Source organism: Elaeis guineensis, chromosome 6, assembly GCF_000442705.2.
Source record: "Elaeis guineensis isolate ETL-2024a chromosome 6, EG11, whole genome shotgun sequence".
NCBI classification, from domain to species: domain Eukaryota; kingdom Viridiplantae; phylum Streptophyta; class Magnoliopsida; order Arecales; family Arecaceae; genus Elaeis; species Elaeis guineensis.
In genome coordinates, this window is record NC_025998.2 from 14,607,050 (window position 1) to 14,626,752 (window position 19,703).

At 37.6% G+C, this 19,703-nt stretch overlaps 3 pseudogenes; all 3 read left to right on the forward strand.

The window, feature by feature from the left end:
• Positions 1–16,113, forward strand: part of LOC140858682 (protein ACCELERATED CELL DEATH 6-like) — a 76,094-nt pseudogene extending 59,981 nt beyond the window's left edge.
• LOC140858600 (uncharacterized) lies at positions 9,665–14,133 on the forward strand (annotated as a pseudogene).
• A 2,040-nt stretch (positions 16,114–18,153) lies between the features above and the next one.
• Positions 18,154–19,703, forward strand: part of LOC140858730 (protein ACCELERATED CELL DEATH 6-like) — a 66,486-nt pseudogene continuing 64,936 nt past the window's right edge.

Below are 19,703 nucleotides of genomic sequence, written 5' to 3' on the forward strand. Positions count from 1 at the left end.
CGTAGGGCTGACCGCTGGTGGGACCATTATGGTGTGGCGCTTGGGACTACGCTCCGGTGGAATTTCGAAAGAACTCTTTGGATCATCCTAATTGGAAAAAGACTCCAGCATGCGTGCATTAATACCAGGATATCTGAGGTGATCGTGCACAGGATTCAGGGGACAACTTCAGCTGTGAAAATTTCTCTGTACTTTTTCATTCGGAACTCGAACTCGGAAGTAGGGACTGGTGTTGGATATAAAATCCCCCCCAGCCGAAGTTCATGTCAGGAGTGACCCTTCGGGGTTCTACCGACGTCCGACCTTCGACGACACTTTCCGAACCTCTCCGATGGCCGAGCCTCCGCAACGTTCCCAAGTTCTGTCGATGGATAAACCCCCACCATCGATCGGATTCTTCACGACGGACGGACTCCACCCAAGTCTCTACCTGCTAGACTTCATCCGGACTCCTACGGGAGCCGGACTTCGTCTCCGACTTCATTGCAGGAAGACTTCACCGGACTCCTACGGGAGCCGGACTTCATCCCTGACTTCAACTGCAGGAAGACTTCATCCGGACTTCTACGGGAGCCGGACTTCATCCCCTGACTTCAACTGCAGGTAGACTTCATTCGGACTTCCATGGGAGCCGGACTTCATCCCCGACTTCAACTGCAGGTAGACTTCATCCGGACTCCCACGGGAGCCAGACTTCGTCCCTGACTCAACTGCAGGTAGACTTCATCCAGACTCCTACGGGAGCCGGACTTCGTCCCCGACTTCAACTACAGGTTGACTTCATCCGGACTCCTACGGGAGCCAGACTTCATCCCCGACTCCGACTGCAGGAAGACTTCATCCGGACTCCTACGGGTGCCGGACTTCGCCCCCGACTCCAACCGCAGGTAGACTTTGTCCGGGCTCCACGGGAGCCGGACTTCCGTCCAAATTCCTGTTGCAGGTAATCTCACCCGAAATTCCTACAAGGGTCGAACTCCGAGCTTCTACTGCAAGCGACCCACTCCGAGTTTCCGCTACAAATGATCTACTTCAAATTTCTACCACGGGCGGTCTGTGCTGGATTTCTACCGTAAGCCTTCACCTGAGCTTCTATTATGGATGAATTCCTTTCGGATTTCTGTTACAGACAGACCTTGACCGGGATTCCTCGACAAACAATCCCCATCCGGGCTTCTACAGAGATCAGACTCTGACCGAACTTCTATAAGCTGGCAAATGCCGGGCTCATAGAATCTAGCAGCTGGACCCCTCCGACGGGTGAACCTCTCCAGCGCCATCCACATCCACCGCCGGTCGACCCTCTGCCGAAGTCTGCGTGAAACTGGACTGCATCTGCGGAAAGCCTCTGACCGAGCTCCTACGACAAGTGGTCCTCACCTACAGCCTTGATGCCCGAGGCACCCAACAGGATTTACAACATCCAAGCTCCTCTCAGATGGATAGCTATCTCTCTCCGCCAGGCACCCCAACCGAACTTCGGCCGATAGGCCAGGACCCCCTGACAGGCCGCAGTAACGGTCACGACTCTGCTCCACTTCCTGTGGCAGATTCCGCACGGCCCCATCACTCCCTGGCAGGCCACAGTAACGGCCACGACTCTGCTCCACTTCCTGCGATGGATTCCGTGCGGCTCCATCACTCCCTGGCAGGCCACAGTAATGGCCACGACTCTGCTCCACTTCCTGCGATGGATACCGTGCGGCTCCTCTACCCTTTAGCAAGTCGCGACAACGGACGCCGCTTCAGACTCCACGTGTCAGGTCACGATGATGGCCACGATTCCACTCTACAACTTTTCATAATAGACTCCTCCTGGCTCCAAACGGCCCACTGCCAGATGGTTACAAATGTCGCTATCGGTCTGCTGCCCCCTCCGCCTATAAAAAGGGAGAATCCCAGATATGTTATCCTCTAAGCTCTAATTTCTATCTCAAAAACTTTGCTAAAATTTTCGTTCGAGCGCTCCATTCTTGTTGAGGCAGAGAACTGACTTGAGTGTCGGAGGGTCTTGTCGGAGCAACCCCAACTCTGGTTTAGACTTCCTTTGCAGGTCCCGACGGCGACCGCGACTCCCTACACTTCAGCTTCTCCGACGCTGGCAGATTTTTGCTCCAATAGGTTCAATTTTAAAGCTTCGAATAATCAAGTCGAATATTAAGCACTTTTATTAGCCGGCTTAAAGATTATCAATGAACTTGATATTGATAATCTGAAGGTCTTCACCGACTCACAGTTGATTGCTGGGCAGGTTAAGGATGAGTTTGAAGCCCGAGATCCCATTATGATGAAGTATCTTTAGAAAGTGAAAGATCTTATGTCAATTCTAAAATATTTTGAGACCTTTCACATCTCAAGGATAGAAAATGCTCGAGTCGATATACTTTCACGACTGGCAACCACTTCTTTCAACTCGCTGGATTGGACATTTGTTGATTGTTTTGAACAGTCAAGTATTGATAAAGTTGAAGAAGTATTATAAATCAATGATGAACCAAACTGGATGGACCCGATTATTCAGTACTTGACTGATGGAACTCTACCAACAGACTCTTTAGAAGCCAAACAACTTAGATGGACGGCCTCACAATATATTTTGATGAATGACCAACTATATAAAAGATCATTCTCTCTTCCCTTACTGGAATGTTTGAGACCGACAGATGCTGACTATGCACTCAGAGAAGTTCATGAAGAGATTTATAGAAATCACTTGGAGGGCAAGTCTTTAGCTTACAAAGTCTTACGATAAGGATATTATTGGCCCACAATGAAGAAAGATGTAGCTGAACTTGTCCAAAGGTGTGAATCATGTCAGAAATATGTAAATATACAACATCAATCGATCAGTCAGCTGATATCAGTAGTTGCACCATGGCCCTTCACATAATGGAGAATAGACATACTTGATCCTTCCCCTCTGGCATCTGATCAGAGAAAGTTTATAGTGATCGCCATCGATTACTTTACCAAATGGATGGAAGCAAAACCTCTAGTATAGATCACTGAAAGTAAGATGGAAGATTTTATTCAGAAGTCAATCATATGCAGATTCGATCTACTACATACCATCATCACCGATAATGATCGACAATTTGACAATCAGAACTTCAAAGAGTTCTGTGCAAAATTTTACATTATGCACAAACTCACATCAGTCGGCCATCCACAATCCAATGGTGAAGTAGAAGTGACAAACCAAATAATTCTGCACGGGCTCAAAACCAAACTGAATGAAGCTAAATACCTCTGGGTGAAAGAACTATATCCGATCTTATGGGCATATCGAATAACTCCTTGCATACCAACGGAAGAATCACCATTCAATCTGGCCTATAAAATCGAAGCGATGATCCTACTTGAGATCGGATTACCATCAGCAAAGATGAAAAATATAGTGAGCCGAGCAATTCAGAATGTCGGAGAGCCGATCTAGACTTACTTCTAGAAGTTCGACAGCAAGCTCAAGTTTGAATGACAGTATATCAGCAAAGAGTAATCCGATATTATAATGTAAAAGTTAAGCCGAAGATCTTCCATCCAAGAGATCTAGTCCTAAGGAAAGCAGAAGTCTCAAGACCCCTAGACCAAAAAAAATTATCTTCAAATTAGGAAGGACCCTATAGAATAATCGAGACACTTAGATCGGGTGCATATCGACTGGAAACTCTTGAGAAAATAGCTATTCTTCGAATGTAGAATGCTGACAACTTAAAGATGTATTATCAATAAAGTTATCATATATACAGTGCTCAGAATGAAACATTAAATTTCAGAATCACAAAAATTTTGGCCTACTACAAAGTGACATTAGATCGATAAATGGATAGTCAATTTCAATCAACTATATCTCAATTTTTTACTGTAAAAATTGATACATCGACTATATCTCGACTTTCACTGTAAAAGCCAATATACCGCTATATCTCGATCCCGACTATATCTCGACTTTTCACTGTAAAAGTCGACTCTAATTGAACGACTATTTATGCCGACTTAATTTTAACTAAGCGAAATACTATACCAATATGATCCAGATCGAATTGAAACTATACTGACTTGACTACAGTCAGTCGAAGGATATTCGATTTATCATCGTTTATCAAATAACTAGACATACTGACTTGACTACATTCAGTCGAAGGATATTTGACTTATCATTGTTTATCCTAATACCTAAAAAATAAAGTATGTCAGTTGATATTCGACTAACGAATAATTCTATAATTACTACTGAATGTTCGACTCATCGATCGATATTCGGTAGTTAAACTACAATTCAATGACATTGCAGATACATAGAAAAGAAAGAGTTGGTACTTCAAATTTTTTTTTTCATTCATTAAAAGAAAGTTACCAAATTGGACCTAAGGTCCGATTACAAAATTTTTGATTACAAAAAAAAAATAAAAATGCTACACTGATCACCAGTCATTGTCTTCATCTCCTCACTTCGATGCAGCATCGACGATTGGAACAGCTTCTAGTGCTGTCGATGCATCATCTTCGGTCGGTGCAGCCCCTTCTTCGATAGCTTCATCTTTCGAACAAGGAGGAATGATGCTGCTCAAGTCCAAGTCTGGGTATAATTTTCTGATCGTATCTCGACGGTCCTTATACCCGATGCAGTAGGAAGCATATCCGCCTTTGAGAATCTCTTTCTTGAATTCTTCAGAATTTTTGAAGTTCTCGACGGCTAGATTTAGGGCTTCCCTTACCAACTTTGCTTCATCTTTCGTGGAAGCCGACTCAGCATCGGCCAGTGCCAGCTTTTTCAAGATGGCCCGATGCTTTCCGCATTCGGCTTCAAGTTCATCAATGCATCCATCCCTCTCTCACCGAAGCTGATGGATGGAGTGCTTCTTACTCTTGATCTACAACTCAAGAGATGATATATTTTGACAAGTCGACTCAACTTTGGCTCTGAAAGACTGTAGGTCAGCCGTCATTTGGGAGATCTATTCTTGAAGTTCTTTCTCCCGCTCAGTTGCCGCCTGAAATTGTTCGACGGCAGTATTCTTTTCAGTGGTGATGGCAGCCACCTTATCCATCCATGATCAATGAAAGTTGACAATCTTTCGATAGCCGCTCTTAAGATCGTGCATATCATACGCCCACTGAAAGTGAAAGATAAATCAAGTCAGATCAGATATAAAAAAAAGAAAAAGAAATAAAAAAAATTGATTCTTCCATCCATGAATGGATGATGGAAGACTAGTGATAAAAAAAAGGTCTTTCCTCGGGTTGAAGAATCACCAACTCTCGATCTTCGGATGAGGATGAAGGATAAAGAAAGATCGAAAAAGGAAAGGATGAGAAACAATCGGTATAAGCTGACACAACAGGACGAAGCTGATGATCAGTCGGATAGAATTCGAAGCCAACTGAGCAGGACAGAGGCCATAATAATCAAAAAAATTTCAGACAAACTCCAGAATCGAGAATCGAAGATTAGTCTAAAGGTCCTCGACATAAATTACGACCTGGTCTGGAAGAGGAAAATTCACCCGACTGTCCGAATCAGGAGCGAAAAGCTGAAATGCTTCGGAATATGATATTATTTTTGAAGCCGTTCAATGTTTGGTCCGGATAAAAAAGAAGCATTTGTTTTCAGACCTAAAGGAGAGTCATCGGTCGGATTCTCTACCGACTATCCCGAGAAGAAGAAGCTTTTCTACTAGCCATGAAAAATGAAGAACTAAGAAAAGAAAGAAGAAAAACCCTAAGAGGAAGAAAACCCATGGAGGAAGATAAGGGAACTCAACCTGAAATCAGAGATGGCACAAGAAACAAAGCCCAAGAGCTCCTAGTACTGGGACAATCGACAGAACCTTTCGCTGCAGAGGATGGTCACAAATGCAAAGTAAAAGTCTAGCTGAAAGCGACTTTATATATATAGGACCCTTCAACGATCCAGATGAAATCGATCAAATCTGAATCTCCTCAGATATCAACATGTGACGACATCAAGACCGATCATCGATCGGACGGTTCGACGCACCTGCTTCCAGATCATGCCACTTCACCGTTATCTGCGTGAATAGCTCAGAACCAATGATATTTTGACACGTGGCCAAAATCTACTAGTCAGAATCAAATCGTCTGGCACTGAATTATCTTTCTGAAATGATGACCCAATGATGATTTTATATTTATCGAAATAACAAAATAGCTGGAGATCTCTCGTACTCCAAAAAAGTCATTAATACTAGTAGTCAAGTCGGAATTCGAGGCAGCATGTGATAACTCTCTTCGTCCAACGTAATAGACCACATGATAATATACACATCAGACTACCTTAGACTTGGGAGTGAGGGGTAACTGTTGGGACAAATCAACTAACCCCCGACTCCGACTCTACATCGACCTTATGAACATAATACTCCGACTCCGACTAATAATTAGTTGACTGACCGACAGTCGGCTATCATCAATCAACAATGGACAACTTGGTCAATCTTCGATCGAAGACCATCGGCATATCAAATAATCGATCGATGTTTATTCGAATCTCCACGATTACCGACCTACTACTATTATCGATATATAGTTGGTATATCTTCTCATGATCACATAAGACCGGAATGTGCGGAACCTACACATCTAACCATTATAAATGGTTATCGACTATGTGTCACGATCATTAGTAGGTATAACAGCCCATTAACTTCATGATTATGGTCCGATAATTTAGTGTCATAAAAAATGAGACCACGTGCTCGACGGTTACACCTGAATCATCTATAAAAAGGAGGTAATTGAATAGTATTGGTAAGACAATTCTGCGCTGAGTCTTTGTCATTTCAAATATTCTTATCTGCTGTTTACTACTCTCCACAAATTTAAGCATCGGAGGATCCCCGCCGGACACAATTTTGGTTTGTGAGGGCTTCATTTTGCAGGTGCTCATCACTGGCGACATGGGATAGGGGATTGGCTGCAACATCCTCCATTTGATTAAATGTCTTACTAGATGCATAAGCAAAGTACAAAAGCAAGCACATGCATGAAATACAGTGAACTGTCTTTTAATTTATGAAAGCACCATGAACATTGTATAACATGAGTACTCACAATACTTTTCATGATATTTTCGTAATAGATATTACACAAGACTTATTGCGACTGAAGCCAATGCTCGCCAAACAAGTTGATTCATTAGGGAGAACTCCTCTTCATTATGTAGTGGTGGATGGTTATCATGATACGGTGAAGCTATTATTGAAGCACGATCCCTCTACGGCCTACCTATTAGATGCCAATGGTTTATTTCCCATACATATTGCAGTTAGGATGGGAAACTATAGCATAGTTGATCAGATTTTACAACAATGCTTCCAAACATACGAACTATTAGACAAGGAGGGAAACAATTTTCTTCATGTCGCTTTCCAGAGGAGAAGATTAGATGTAGTCAAGAAAATTCTCTCCAATAGACCAAATCTCAGGAAGTTATTAAATGATCAGGATTACAAGGGGAATACACCGTTACTATTGAAAATAGTGACCAAGAGGGCGTTTATTTTCTTCTACGGGACAAAACCGTACGTGTCAACATTGTAAACCGTGACGGCTTCACCCCTCTTGACTTGGCTTATGCAAAGTTGGAAGGCGGCCTCCACTTCCGGATGGTAAACTTTCAACGACCTTGTACATGTTTGGCTTGCTAATCTAAGAGCCCGGTAAGGTCTGTCACATAAAATAAAGATTTCTTTCCTTATAGTCTGGGACGCCATGCATCGCAAGCTTTAGCCTTTCTCCCTCTCCCTCGCGGGCGCGCATGAACGCGCGCAAAGAGGCACAGAAATTATATTTGAAGCATGAGCACCTTTCTTCAATTCGCATGCTTGTGAACCTCCAAGATATTTTTCTAAACACAAATCTTAATAAGAAGCATTTATTTCTTCGGATAATAAATGCTAATGTTGTTAACGAGACGTCGATTGCCGGACGACACCTTTGAGCTCATCGTGAAAAGAGTCAGAGATACTTGACCTTTTGTACTATATATATATATATATATAATTTAATAAATAAATATTATCACAAAGCCTGTGATATTTTGACTTGTAGGATGTATAATATACTTACCTTGTATTTAGTTGGAGTCACGAGAGAATAAATAGGTGGAATTTGAAAGATACATGATTTTTATTCATCGTTTGATTCAAAAAATTATAAAAATGATAGATAAAAAAGAAAGAATTATCTATCTATTTTGATCCATTATTTTATATTTTTTCAAATTGAAAGGATGGAGAAAAAATGGATCGAGCATTGAAGAACGGACTTTAGTATTAACAAAATTACCGTTCATTAATTTTTTTAATAAATATATAATACTTCATCACTTTTTTATTCATATTATTTATATATATTTATATATATACTATTAATCATATACTATTACATTTTATTAGTCATTATTTTTATTTTAATATATAATTTTTATAATTATAATTAAATAATTAGATTATCTTCTATTTCTTTATTTATATTTATTATTTTTTTAATTAACTACTTGTATAATATTAATTAACCATTTAAACTAAATTTTAAATTATTTAATTTATTAATAATTAATTTATAAAATTTTGTATTAAATTAAATATTTATATAATATTTATATAATTATAGATTATAAAGATTACAAATCTATACATTATTTACTTCTTTAATATAAATAAGTATTATAAACTAATAATAATAATATTTTTATTAAAAGATAGTTTAATAAAATATTATATAAATATCATTCATCCATCTTCTCATGTCTTCTATAATAAATCAAGGAGGGAATCATTTTCACCCATCTTTTTATGTTTCACTAAACATATAAGAGGATGGATAGAAAATCCATCCATCTTTTTCTTTATCCATGCTTTCTAATCCTCCATCCATCATTCCTTCGATCCATCCTTCATACTAAGCAAATGGTTAGTGTTAACTAAATATATAGTGTTCTCAATCTTTCAACTGATCTCTCTTTTTATGTTCCATAATTATTCTTGTACTGTAGAACGCAGAATACTGCATTGCTAGCTGCTTGGCCTTAACAGAGGCTCGCTCCAGTCCATGAGAATTGCATGATTTAAAAAAGGTTGAATTATCCAGCGATGAGGCCGAAGAGAAATCATCTGGCGATGATAGGGCCAAAGAAAAATCATCGAACAACGAGGCTAAGGAAATAGAGCAACATATAGATTTATCCAGAAATCTCGGGATCGCTTCAGTGTTGATTGCTATGTTAGAATTCAAACGTGGAATCATCCACGATCCGGAGCAGTTATCCATGTTACCCACGTTTGTTGAAATTCAAACGTGGAATCATCCACGATCTGGAGTAGTTACCCATGTTACCCACGTTTGGCTTAAGTAGTTCGTTTCTGCTCCAAGTTGTTATTGGCCATCATCCATAACATTAATCATGTTTGATGGAGATGTGGTTCTTCAAGTATAAAATGGAGGGTCCCGAAGCTTAGATTTTCATCTGGTCACACACCATTTAGTGAGAGATCTCAAAGCTTGAAAGTACTCCCATACAAAATAAAGCTATTTTCTTGTAATTTAAGGTTCTGACATTTGGTACGTAACTGGGATTAAGCAGAAAAGGTACACATTGCAACAGTATTTCACAAGCCATACCAATTTGTAACTATCAATGATGGGAGGTATTTATAATCCAATTATGTTTCGGTATTTTATACTTCTTTTACATCATTTGGATGTTGTTAGAAGAGAGTTCCATATATTCTATTTCATTCCATAGCTACATTTACTATTCTAATGATCTTTCATTTTGGTATCAGAGCCAGGTTAGATTATCTCTCTCTTGATTTGAGTTGTATTCCATATCGGCTTGGACTAAAAAAATATTAAGAATACTGTTGAGTTACATATAGAATGTGGTCTCTGTTTCTGTATATTTAAAATACTACTGTATTGCTTTTCTTCGTTAATAGATGGTTGCATTTTTCAACCACACTCCATTTTAAGTAACATGTGTAAGCCCTTATGTTCGGCATGTCACACGTTTTGTTGAATATGGTGGTAGCCAATTTTGAGATTGTTTGATAAATTGAAATATCTTTTGGTGATCTGTTCTAACATGTCTTTATAATTTATTCTGATAAATGAAATGTCATATAAATTTCTACTTCTGCTCCTGTAAACTTAAATATATGACAGTGTGATTATTATAATCACACACACACACACACACACACACACACACATATATATATATATATATATATATATATATATATATATATATATATATATATATTTGATTTGATGTTTTGTGATCATTACAAGTTGATTAATTAGAAATTAGCCACAGCATCTCTAATTTTATCAAATTATACATTAAGTTTTATTAGATCACATCTAGAAAAATAACATCAAATTATGGTTAATCATAATTAATGTAATAAATTTTATCCCACAGGAATTTTTATTACAGTTATATGATTAATCAGGATGAAATAATAATTTATTTCTTAATTTGCCTATAGGGATTGAGAAAATTATACAATTTATTAGTTTCATCAAATAAAGTTAAATATGAATCCTAAAATAAAAGCTTAGCCCACAGGCAGTTTTTATTGTATTGATTTATATTTTATGTTGATATGTTTTATTCAATTTGCAGCTATACCACCTGTGACTTACTCTGATTTTAAGATTGATATTCTCGAATTGAGCGGTGATAACTATAAGACATGGAGGGAGAGAATTCTCCTTCAATTGGGGTGCACGGATATTGACTATGCCATAAGGAAGGAGGAACCACATGCTCCTACAGATACTAGCACTCCGACTGAAGTTGCTCTTTATGAACAATGGGAGCGATCCAATCGCCTCAGTATGATGTTCATAAAGATGCACATATCTGCTAGTATTTGTGGTTCCATAGGAGAGCGTGACAATGTAAAGGATTTGCTGAAGGCCATAGATGAGCAATTCGAGTCTTCAGATAAGGCCCTTGCTAGCACTCTCATGATGAGGTTATCATCCATGAGGCTCATCAGAATCAAAGGTGTTCGTGAGCATATCATGCACATGAGGGATATTGCGGCCCAACTTAAGAAGCTAGAGGTGGATATGTCTGAATCCTTCCTCGTGCATTTCATCCTAAACTCCCTATCTCAGCAATACAATGCCTTCAAAATCTCTTACAACACACATAAAGAGAAATGGTCAATCAATGAGCTCCTGACCATGTGTGTGCAAGAGGAAGCAAGGTTGCTTGCTGAGATGGGTGAGAGTGCACATCTGGCCACTCAAGGAAGAAAGAAGATTTAAGCCCAGCATAAGGGAAAGGGTAAAGCACCCATTCATGCTGTCATTAAGAAAGAGTCCAAATGCTTCTTCTGTAAAAAGAAAGGGCACATGAAGAAGGACTGTTTCAAGTACAAGCTTTGGCTGGATAAGAAAGGTAAATCAACATCTCTAGTTTGTTATGAATCTAATATGGTTGATGTTTGTCATAATACTTGATGGATTGATTTTGGTTCTACAATCCATATATCAAATACCTTGCAGGACTTTCTAAACCATAGGAAGCCAGTGGGCAATGAGCACTACATCTATACGGGAAATAGAATACGCTCACCTGTGGAGGCCGTTGGGACGTGCAAGCTTATTTTGAATTCTGGTTTTATCTTGTATTTAGAAAAGACTTTTTATATTTCGAACATTTTTAGGAATTTAATTTCGGTATCTAGGCTTGTACCCTTTGGATATTCTTTTAATTTTTCAGATTTGTTATGCAGTATATTTTACAAATCTAATCTTGTTGGGAATGGTACAATGTCTAATGGTCTTTTCAGAATTGATTTGCAAGATAATTCCACCTATAATGCACTGTATGTTCAAAATAAAGTAGGTATTAAAAGAAGTGTTATAGATGAAAATTTCTCTAATTTGTGGCATCGAAGGTTGGGACGTATATCTCTTGACAGAATTAAAAGATTGGTAAATGAAGGAGTACTTGGTACTTTGGATTTTGCTGATTTTGAAATATGTGTAGACTGCATAAAGAGAAAGCAGACTAATATATCAAAGAAAGGTGCTAAGAGGAGTTCAAAAATATTAGAGATCATATATACAGATATTTGTAGTCCAGATATGGACTCGTATGGTCAGAAATATTTCATCTCTTTCATAGACGATTATTCACGATACATGTATCACTACTTACTTCAAAATAAGAATGAAGCATTAGATGCTTTTAAGATTTTTAAGGCAGAAGTAGAGAAACAATGAGGAAAGCAAATAAAGATCGTGAGATCAGATAGAGGAGGTGAATTTTATGATAGATACATTGAGGATGGACAAGCACCTGGTCCATTTGTGAGGTTTCTTAAGGAGCATGGCATAGTTGCTCAATACACCATGCCGAGATCTCCAGATCAGAATGGTGTTGCAGAAAGAAGAAACTGAACATTATTGGATATGGTGCGGAGTATGCTTAGCAGCTCCAAGCTTCCTAGATCTTTGTGGACTGAATCTCTTAAGACGGGAGCATATATATTAAATCGGATTCCAACCAAGGCTGTTCCTAAAACACCATTTGAGTTATTGAAAGGTTGGAAACCAAGTTTGCGACATATGCATGTATGGGGATGTCCGTCTGAAATAAGAATTTATAATCGGCAAGAGAAGAAACTGGACCCAAGAACTATAAGTGGATATTTTGTTGGATATGCTGAAAGGTCCAAAGGGTATAGATTCTATTGTCCATCTCATACCACTAGGTTTGTGGAATCAAGAAATGCAAAATTTCTTGAGAATGACTTGATTAGTTGGAGTGATCAAACTCAGGATTCATTTTCTGAGAATGATCATTCAAATGTTCAAACTCCTACTTCAAGTGAAAGATTGGTTGTCATTCATAATGCACCTCAGCCAGATGTAGTACAACTAATTATTGAGATTCCACGAGTTGTCGATAACAATCAAGTAGATCCAATTATTCAACAATTATCAAAAAATGTTGAACATCCAATTACGGACAATACTACTCCCGAGGATGATGACACAACATTAAGGAGGTCTACTAGAATAAGAAAATCGGCAATTCCTAGTGACTATATTGTGTATCTACAAGAGTCTGACTACAATGTGGGGGTCAAAAATGATCCAAAAATATTTTCACAAGCCATGAGTTACAGTGAATCAGTACTGTGGTACAATGCCATGAAGGATGAGATGAATTCAATGGCATCAAATAGAGTTTGGGATCTTGTCGTGTTGCCTAAAGGTGTAAAGGCCATTAGATGCAAATGGGTCTTTAAAACTAAGAAGGATTCACTAGGCAACATTGAAAGATATAAGGCAAGACTCATAGCCAAAGGATTTACTCAGAAGGAGGGAATCGATTATTCGGAGACTTTTTCTCTTATATCCAAGAAAGATTCTTTTCGTATCATTATGGCATTGGCTGCCCATTTTGATTTGGAATTGCATCAAATGGATATGAAAACAGCGTTCCTTAATGGAGACTTAGAGGAGGAGGTTTACATGAAACAACCAGAAGGGTTCTCCTCTAATGATGGTGAGCATTTAGTTTGTAGGCTCAGGAAGTCCATATATGGATTGAAACAAGCCTCCCGTCAGTGGTATTTAAAATTTCATGATGTTATCTCTTCATTCGATTTTGAAGAGAACATCATGGATCAGTGTATATACCACAAGGTCAGTGGGAGTAAAATTTGTTTCTTCATTCTGTATGTGGATGATATTCTACTTGCAACTAATGATAAGGGGTTGCTATATGAGGTGAAACAATTTCTCTCTAAGAGTTTTGATATAAAGGATATAGGTGAGGCATCTTATGTCATTGGTATTAAAATTTATAGGGACAGACCTCGTGGTATTTTAGGTCTATCTCAAGAAACCTATATCAATAAAGTATTGGAGAGATTTTATATGAAGGATTGTTCACCAAGTGTGGCACCCATTGTGAAGGGTGACAGTTTTAGTCTGAACCAGTGCCCAAGGAATGATCTGGAAACGGAACAAATGCAAAATATTTCATATTCATCAGCTGTTGGAAGCCTTATATACGCTCAGGTTTGTACAAAGCCCGATATTGCATTTGCTATTGGAATGTTAGGAAGATATTAGAGTAATCCAGGTATGGACCACTGGAGAGCTACGAAAAAGGTGATAAGGTACCTTAAGGGGACCAAAAACTACATGCTCATGTATAGGAGATCAGATGAACTGGAAGTAGTTGGCTACTCTGATTCAGACTTCGTTGGATGTATCGATTCACGAAAATCGACTTCAGGATATATTTTCATATTTGCCAGCGGAGCTATTTCTTGAAAGAGTGCCAAGCAGACATTGATTGCCACATCTACTATGGAGGCAGAATTCATCGCTTGTTTTGAGGCTACCTCGCACTGTGTGTGGTTGAAGAGTTTCATTTTTGGCCTTAAGATTGTGGATTCGATTGCTAGACCATTGAGGATATTTTGTGACAACTCAGCTACCGTTTTCTTGGCTAAAAATAATAGAAGTAGCAGTCGAAGCAAACACATCGATATCAAATTTTTAACCATAAGGGAACGTGTTAAGGAAAATAAAGTGGTCATTGAACACGTCAGTACTGAATTGATGATTACTGATCCTTTGACAAAAGGCATGCCATTAAAGAGTTATAAGGATCATGTAGATAGTATGAGAATTGGTTCCATCATATAATGTCTGAATAATTTTTGTAATGAAACTCTTATTCAGAATATTTTTTTCTCATTTTATTGCATACATTCGGTTTGAGAATATTGGACCTAGAATAAACATAAGGTTTATTCATTAAGTTATTTTGGGATGATGATAAAGAAATAAAGTGCATCATGATGCATGGAAGATAATACTCGTTCTTAGAGGACTTGTCACCATGATTCATGCATTTTTTGTTTCTTTTAAGAATAACTTTGAGGATTTGGACATTGATGTAAATTAGTATACGAACCAAGTGGGAGAATGTTGGAATTCAAACGTGGAATCATCCACGATCCGGAGCAGTTACCCATGTTACGCACGTTTGTTGAAATTCAAATGTGGAATCATCCACGATCCGGAGCAGTTACCCATGTTACCCACGTTTGGCTTAAGTGGTTCGTTTCTGCTTCAAGTTGTTATTGGCCATCACCCATAACGTTAATCACATTTGATGGAGATGTGGTTCTTCAAGTATAAAATGGAGGGTCCCCAAGCTTAGATTTTCATCTGGTCACACACCATCTAGTGAGAGATCTCAAAGCTTAGAAGTACTCCCATATAAAATAAAACTATTTTCTTGTAATTTAAGGTTCTGATGTTTGGTACGTAACTGGGATTAAGCAGAAAAGGTACATATTGCAACAGAATTTCACAAGCCATATCAATTTGCAGCTATCAATGATGGAGGTATTTATAATCCAATTATGTTTCGGTATTTTATACTTCTTTTACATCATTGGATGTTGTTAGAAGAGAGTTCCATATATTCTATTTCATTCCATAGCTACATTTACTGTTCTAATGATCTTTCATGCTACGGTCACATTTGCTGCTGCTTTCAACATCCCTGGGGGGTACACAGCTGATGATCCTTCAGATCGTGGCACAGCAGTTCTAGGAAAAAAGTATGCTTTCAAGGTGTTCCTAATTTCAGTTGCCTTCTCGTTACTCTGCTCCATCGTGGCCACATGCCGGCTTATGTATGCAGGAACAAGGACAGTTGATAGATATACTCGCGTATGGATCCTTTCTTGGGCTGTGAGTTGTCTGTGGGTGGCATTTGCGGGCATGTCCGCTGCATTCGCGATGGCTATATGTGCAGCGTTGGCTCCCGGACACCTGAGTATCAGCATTCTTCTATGCTTCATTCTTCTCGGAACCCCTCTTTTAGCTCATATACTGATTCATTATAATTACTATAGTTTGGTGAGAACAGTAGGGATCAGGCGAGGGTATAGACGATGGATTCGGGCGAGCACACTCCGGCTTGTTCACAAACGTCCTCTTCCTAAGTTGCTGACCGGTCAAAGCATCATCCGTTCACTGCTTCGCATATTGGTTGGTTATGCTATCTTTTTCCTATTAGGGATGATCTAGGTGAGTAAAAATCAAGATCATTGTAAGCAGCAGTTGTTAGCATGCATGGCTAATAGATGTCCAAAGAATTTCTCGCATCTAGATTGCATTGGGAATAATATTTTAAATACTTTTATTTATTCACATGTAAAATGTTTCACCTTTGTATTGAAAAAAAATAAGCTTTCATGATTGTTCTTTAGCTCTCGCATGATTGGAAAGGACATGGAGATTTTCTCCTTCCTAAACCTTCTTTGGCTGTGTAGAGATCACAGGTTCACTGGGTTTGAGATATAATTAAACGATGAGGACTTGTGCTTAAGTTTTCAATCTTGGTACTGAATCCTATATATACAGCTATTCAGCTGGTATATTCCATACCGAGTATCAATATGGCTTATATTTTGATACCAGCACTTGATACGGAGAAGATATCAGTACTTTATTGATTGGGCCGTATGATGATGCATTTCTCATATGTGAGTTAATCAATGCGAACGATGTATTGAACTGCACCATCTACAGTACACAAAATATTTCTCTCTACGAAATAATTATTTATGAGCCTAGCAAGTGTGTACTAACTGCAAGATCCAAAATCACGTTCTCCGTCTAATAGATTTCAAAAGCCAAATTTGGTGGATCGGGCACCTCTCCCTCACTAACAAAGTCCTGCATTGCCATTGACACTCGTACTTTTAAGCACTATCTATGTACCGAAGTTCTGAATTGCCATCTACACCCATATACTTCAGGCACCATTTATACACCTCCAATAATTAGATTGCCATTGGCTGTAGCATACTTGGTGCATACAACACTATATACTCCACGACATGCATGCATCTTGAGTAGTGGCAAGGCAGGTTTTGAAATTCGAGTCTCACATTCATCCTTGGTAGCAGCGGGTTGTTCCCGTTTGCATGACATCACTATCCCATTGACAGGTGATTATGCCATTACCATACCGAGAGTAACTAACATTGTTTTGGAAAGGGGCTCGAGGACTACGATCAGTTGGATAACCAACTAGGGGATCTAGATCGATGGTGCTCTTCCTCTTCTCTTTGATATTTGGAGGATCAGTTCAACATTTGTATTCTTTGAGATGAATGGCTGCTAATTTGGTAACCTCTTATGTAGTTAAATGACTGTCTTCAAAGTGCACATATACCAAAAGTTACATGATTTGGAGACTCCTATACTTTATATCAAATGGTCAAAAAAATGTACTGTTTCATGTTTTATATAAATTGTTGACTTTTTCGATCATCTGATTCATAGGTTAAGAGTCTCATATAATTTTTGGCATGTAAGTAGTTTATAAATAGTAGATCACATCCACTACTCAGATTATTGATGCAAGATCCCTGTCATTTGATCTAGATCTAATCAAGCTAGAGTGAATGTCCACTCAAGTGTAACTAGCCTATTGGGAATACGCAATATAATTTGTTTTCTATGAGAGCTGATTGCGATCTAATTGAACTAATAATTAAAATTTATTATAAAATTAATATTAAATTAAACTAAAAACTTATGCGTCGGAGGCGTGCAGTGCATTGTCCTAAGACGATTTTTGACCTTCGTACAGGATCAAATTTGTGAACTCTACTCCAAGATACAACTGGTAACTTCTGCCGTGGACACGATCGTAAAGAGAATGAGAAAGCTTTTAACCTAGGAGATGGAAGAACAAAGAAATAGATAAGGAAAAGCTTGAAAAAGAAACTTTAGGAGAGAAGATGATCAAAAAAGGGGTTAGATTAGGAGAGGAGAGAGGTTTTTCTTGCACACACCAACTTCTCACAAAGAGCCCAATTTATAGGCCCAAGAATTAGCCATTTGGGTTAATCTAACATTAAAAAAATATATTATAAATCTCATAGTTAATCGATCTAATGGGTAGAAAATCATTAATCGATCTAACAGGTAGAAAATTAATGGACAAAAAAGCAACGTTAAAATATGGTATTTATCCCAAATTAAATAATAAAAATTGGTAATAAACAGTCATAAAAGAGAAAATAAATAAAATATAGGTCCTGCCACATCGCGGGCATGGTGCAAATGTGCACATGTGAGCCAAGTTTAGTCGAGCCACATACGCACGTATGTGGTTTATCCTAAAACTTTACAAAACTCAAGAGAATGATTTTCAATATAAACCCCTTCTCAACTTTGCTCCTATCCAATATGGGACTAAACAAAACAAAGAGTTAGAATTTGGTTGGAATTGGTTTGAGAAAATTTGAATTCTTAATTCCCTCCAAAACACCAACAATTCTCCTTAAAAATTTATGAAACAATTAAAGTTTAAAATTTAACAATGTGAAATGATATTTTACTGGATATATATACTGTGCAATAGGTGAAGTATCTTTCATGACTTCACTTAGAGTTAATAGTATTAATATGAAGAATATAGAGTGAACCAGCTCTTGAACTATATTTTTTTGACTCAGATTTCTCTTATTATATACATAATATAATAGCTCATGTCGTAATTTTGTACAATAATGATGGTGTGTAGATATCTTGATTATTTCATGAGAGTTTTTAGAGATTGCCTATGTCTCTACCCATCACCAAATATGGATAAGCTCATATAGATGAGCCCCTCAAGTGATATGTGTAGTATCATATTTTAAGAAATACCTCTTAGATCTCATTCAAAGATAAACTCTTTCTAACTACTATATAAGAGTACTAATCACTATAGAGATGGTTTGGAGTCTATGACTCCTATATCAGATAAACCACATATATTTTCTGATTGATTAATCAGTTTATTTTTATCATATTGAAGCTTCTTCAAGGGATCTTTTATCATAAAGATTGAGTTTTCACTACTGAAAGATCTTTTATAGACTAAGCCCATCTCTCTCGATGACTCTAGGATCTTAATTAGTCCTATTTAAGTCTTCTATAAGGCAATATGCAAGGTTAAGGTTAGTTATAATATAATTCAAAAAAATAATTGAAAGTTTCTCTTTTCTTTTTATAGACTTTTGTCTTAGTTTGATATGTTTTTTTATTTTAGTATTCATAAGATTCTTTTTACAAAAATCAATTACAGCTCTTGAATCATAGTAAAAAGATATGAGAGGAATAGGCGAAGATACTAGAGGAATCTTTGATAGAAGTTCTTTTAGCCATTCAGCTTTAGGATGAATAGAATCAATTACAATAAATTCTACTTCTATAGTACTTTTAGCTAAAATATTTTGTTTGAAAGATTGCTAAGAAAAAACACTCCCTCCAAGAAGAAAAGCATAGGCAAAAGTAGATTTGATATCTAGTATATTAGAAATCTAATTAAAATCACTATATCCCTCAAGTACATCTGAATAATCTACGAAATATAGAAAATAATCAATAATACCTTTTAGATGCTAGAATTCTCTTTCTAAAGTAGTCCAATGAATTATACTAGAATTACTAGTATATCTACTAAGTCTAGAAATGACATAAACAATATCAAATTAACCAATGATCTAAGCATACTTTTCTTGATTCATAGATTTTTTTGTGTTCTTCAAGAGATGGATGGATAGATCATAAGAAGTAGATATAAAAGAGTAATCAAAATATTCAAATTTATTAATAAT